Here is a 5,272-nt window from a genome sequence, read left to right as displayed (position 1 = left end):
TGGTTAACCAGGCATATGGATAGAATGAAGACCTCATTTGCCAGTCCCCTTTGATGCTAGGTGCCACCATATGACTAAATCCTATCTAATGGGCTATTAGCCTAACGTTACATTGTCAAGTCAAAGTGAGTTATTTAAAAGAGAGGAGCTTACCTTCTTTTTTAACTTCCTGCTAGCTGGAATGCAGATGACACGATGCCCAATCTCAGACTGTACATTTAAGGTAAATACCGTAACAATAGTGGAACAACCCGAGATGAGGTGAGAAGGATCCCGGACCAAGTCTGTGTAGAAAAACTCAGGAACAGCCTAAGACACTGCCTTAGTACAATACTGAGATGCACATTTTAATTTAGCACCAAGACAGCATAACTATAGAGCAAATGGGATTCCATAAGCATTTGATTGTACCTCAATGTTATCTAATAGCCTGGATAGTGGTACCTCCATCCATCCATCCATCCATCCATCACATTCTGTTGATGTGGCTGTCAGCACAGAGCCCTACACAGGGCTCAAACCCACGAACCATGAGATCATGGCCTGAGCCAAAGTTGGACTTTTGACTGACTGGGCCACCCAGGCGCCCCTGAAAGCTTATTAACTTGAGTGAGCATTTTGGCCAATTGAGAGCTTTGATATTTGAGTTTTTGTTAGCCAAGCTTGTTAGCAGTGGACCATTTTAGAGTTCTTCTATTAATAGAGTGAACATCAATATTGTCTTAAATGCTGGGTCATCACTGACTTCTTTAAAAATCATTTTATCCATATAATATGCTTTTGTGGATGAAATTTGACCATGAGCATCATGTTGATAATTAAAACATCTGTGTGTCCCTCCTTTTCCCTATTGCTGAGAATATCAAGCTCTCATAAATCTAAGAGCTCAAGCTCTTTGAAATCTGGCAATCAGTTAAGCAAAGGGATTATTGTATCTATTACATTTTCTTATGTCGTTGATGTAATTAACTAGCCAGCTATCAAATTTCAAAAGCTTACTATAGTTGCTATACCATTTAAATAGTTCTAATATATAAGAATACCATTCACAGGAGATACAAAAGAAACTTTCATGAATGATATTGGAATCATTATCAGTGCAATTACTGTGCTGCATAAAATATAATTGCTTAAAATCATATATATCATATTCTGTTATGTTAATATAGATTATTATCATAAAATAAGTGTTTTGATTGTATTTTTCATAGTTCATGAAGCTTAATGATATTTTGAGTTGATGCTTTAATGGGTTGACTTGGTGAGGGGGGCTTAGGATGGAATGAATGTATTTTAGATGTGGAATGGATATGAATATTTGGAATCAGCAAATGGACGTTAGTCTAAACAATGTCCTCCAAAGTTACATATCCTAATCCACATGTTACCTTACATGGCAAAAGAAGAGATTTTGCAGATGCGATTGAGTGAAGAATCTTGAGATGGGGGGGGGGATTACTCTAGATTTATAAGATAAACCAAACATAACCATAAGGGGACTCATAAAAGGGAGACAGGAGGGTCAGAATAAGAAAAGGAGATGTTGTCAAAAGATGGAAGTGATTCAAAGAAGGGGCCATGAGCCAAGGAATTCAGCAGCCTCTAGAAGCCAAGTAAGACAAGAAAATACACCTTCCTGCAGAGATAATCATTTTTATTAACTGTATTTTAAGATAGTAAAATCGTGTTGTTTTAAGCCACTACATTTTTGGTAATTTGTTAAGGCAGCAATAGGAAACCAATACACAAGTCAATTAACATTTATCTACACACATAGTTATGTAGGTAGTTAGGCAGGTGAACAACATGGAACAGATATTTATTAAGCACCTATGTCTCCAGCTTCATTTTTAAAAGTGTGTGTGTGTGTGTGTGTGTGTGTGTGTGATTGAAATGACTTGAAGAGAAGGCAATCAGCAATGTCCAATATGGTTGTAAATTCAAAGTATGCAAATTATAGGTTTGCCTCAAGTACTGGCTATAGAGAGCTGAGAAGTGATGGTTGTGTTGGCCGTCACGGCAGTGATTGTAAATTCAGCTGAAGAATTAGTTGCCATTGTGGATGTAGCTTCAACTGAAGCGATTACACTTACGGGGGTTCCAGGTTCACGTGAAGGGTTATAAATTCTGTTGAAGGGTCGTTTATCTTAATAGGAGCTCCTGACAAAGGTGTGAGTGGTTATTTTTTTTCCAAGTGTGAGTGGCTATAAATGTAATTGAAATGCTGGTCCTTGTATTTGGATCTATACACATTTAGTGGTATCTATAGCTTCAGTTTAAGTAGGAAGGACTTCTCTGGTTGCAGTCCCAGTGGAACGGGTAGAAGGTTTAGGTTCACTTCAAGGATAGTTGGTGCTGCGGCTAAGGGTTTAGCAGAAGTGGAAGTCTGGCTTCTAACGTTTGTAGTTTCAGCTGAAGTGGTTGTTCTATTTCTAGGTGTAGCGGGATCAGTAGAAATTGTAGTGTTTTTAGGTTCAGGGGATGCATGTAATATAATTTCAAATGAAAAGGCTATGGTATTTATAACAGCAGTAGATTCAGCAGAAATTGCAGTGTCTCCTCACTCACTGGAAGTGGTCGTTTCTCTTGTGGTCATTAGTTGAGGTGAAGCACCTGCCATGAAACGGGTCACAGGATTAACCAAAGAGGTGATATTTACAGGTTCATGTGAAGCAAGGATGGCTGTTGAGGCAGGCTCAGAAGAAGTTGCAAAGGTCATGGGTTCAGGGGGTATACGTTCTATTGAAGTGATTATTGTTGCAAAGTCTGTTGGAGGAATGCTACTTATAATTTCTGTTGATGTGGCTATAACCATTGTGCTGGTATTATGCTCAACTCTAATGGTGGATTCAGTCTGGGTGGTGGTAGCATCCACTGTAGGAACAGGATCAGTTGAAATTCTGGGAGTCGCCGCTATGGTAGTAACTTCCACTATGGTCGCCACTATGGTAGTTATATTTGTAGGTTCAGTTGAAACTGTGTTGGTTGTATATTCAGGTGACAAGGTGGTAGTGGGCATTACGGTAGTAAGTTCAGTTGAAGTGGAGTTGTCTGCTGGGGTGGTTGTGGGTGCCTTTGCTGTGGTCGTAGTAGATCCTTCTGGTGTAGGGGCCACTGTAGGCTGAGAGGTAGGCAGTGAGGTTGTTTCCGGAATGATTATTATAGGTTCCCTATCTTCTGAGGATATATGGATAATAGCAGCTACAGTATTATTTCCCCCTATACTGACCAAACTATGAGTATTGATCGCTGTTGTTATTACACAAGCTAAGAAACTAATAAGGAAGGTTTTCCGCAAAGACCCATCACCAGATAGATTGTGTGCTACCTAAAAAGGATTTAAATAAAACAATAGTAAGAGTGAAACCAAATATTTCAAGAAAAATAATGGTCATTTTCATTTTAATTTGTACTTGCAATTTATAGTTTCTCACTTATTTACAATTTGCTTCATGAAAGAAAAGTATAAATGTCATTATTATTTGTCAAATTGTCATAATAAATACTAAATATCTACACTTTCATCCCTGGAAAAGGATTGGTCTTGTGCTTTGCGTATCACTGGAGCAAAGAAATGTACACAGCTATTACTTTTTTTAATTCTTATGTCTGAATAACCTTTAAGGTTAAAAAAATAGCTAAATACTATTAACACCTATCCCAAATCTCCAAAGAAAGAAAGTTTAATGATCCCATATTATAAAAAATGGACCCCTCAAATTCTCCTGGTTAACATACCTTCCTATCTAAGCCTGTCAATACCCAAAATTCTCCCAATGATCAGACTTCCTAGAAACCTTCCAGTGATATACATTTTAATTATTAAACCAAACACATACTTTGGCTGATCTCCAACTCAGATTAGGATTTATCAGCATGAAATGTTTCAGATGGAGCAGCTTCTGCAAGCTACCAGCTATTGTCGCTTGGAACATGGCTTATCCTCTTTGATGTTATGTCCTCGTCCGTAAAATGCTAGTAGCAGGAACAAGTGACTTACCGTTCTAGCATAAAGACAAATGGAGGTGAAACTGCTTTGTAAACTATAAAGTGCTGTGCAAGTGAGAGGCTGAACACATGGTGGCTGGAAGGCACATAGTCTGAGCTAAAACGGCCGGGCTCTGCCACTCACGTTGCGGCCTTGGGTAAGTTAATTCAACTCTGATCATGGTCTTCATCTGTAAAATAAGGATAATTATAAAACCTGTCTGATGAGGTCTTTTGTGAAGCTTAAAGGAGATAGTATGGGTAAAATGCTTGTATGACTTCCTGGCACTTAGTAAACGCTCAAACAGTGCCTGTGATTATGTTGCCAATGATGATCATCATCATCCTGCAACAAATATTTTTTGTTACTACTTACTGGACAGGCAACATGGTAGTGGGAAAATGATACATTTTTGTATTGAGCATTCCTAGGTTTAAGTCTCAAAACTATGAGATCTAGTAAAAGCTTCTTAACTTGCCTATACTCGTCCCATCTCAGCCAATAACTAGCTGTAGAAATTCTAGTGAAAGTTTCAGCTTTCCTGAGTTCTTTTTTGAGTCAATAAATGAAGACTGGATTAAATGGTATCCAAAGTTGGGGCGCCTGGGTGGCTCAGTCGGGTAAGTGTGCAACTTTAGCTCAGGTCATGATCTCACAGGTCATGAGTTTGAGTCCCACGTCAGGCTCTGTGCTGACAGCTCGCAGCCTGGAGCCTGCTTTGGATTCTGTGTCCCCTCTCTCTGACCCTGCCCCACTCCTGCCCTGTCTCTCTCTGTCTCTCAAAAATAAATAAACATTAAATGGTCTCCAAAATCACTCTCAGCTCAAAAACTGAAATACTTTATTTCACCTTTGCAAACAAAAAGAAGCATCCTCTTACCTCTCCCCTTTCAAAATCTCCCTCCTTCCACATTGCCTCAGCTCCACCAAAATTGACACTTTATTACTTTATTTCAAGAACTCGAGCTCCGATCCCCCGAAAGATGCTCCACAGCAGCAAAATGCAGAGTGGAGGTAGATTCAGAGCCAGGATAACCCAGTCCAAGTATTAAGCATGCCACCCATGGAGAAATGTCAATTTTATGCGAGGTTGAGGGCTGAAGGATCATGCTATGAGGGGAAGTAAACACAGTAAGCATGACAAGAGCGCAGAAATATGGGAGATTTGAGCCTTGGCAACAAACCAAGAGGGAAAGACACTGGGAAACCAAGTGAGGTTTCTAAGCAAAGGTTAAAAAAAAACTAAGATCAGAACGCAAAGCGCTAAAGACAGATTGTGGTCTC

Source organism: Prionailurus bengalensis, chromosome D3, assembly GCF_016509475.1.
Source record: "Prionailurus bengalensis isolate Pbe53 chromosome D3, Fcat_Pben_1.1_paternal_pri, whole genome shotgun sequence".
NCBI lineage: Eukaryota > Metazoa > Chordata > Mammalia > Carnivora > Felidae > Prionailurus > Prionailurus bengalensis.
Note: the sequence above shows the minus strand (reverse complement) of the source record.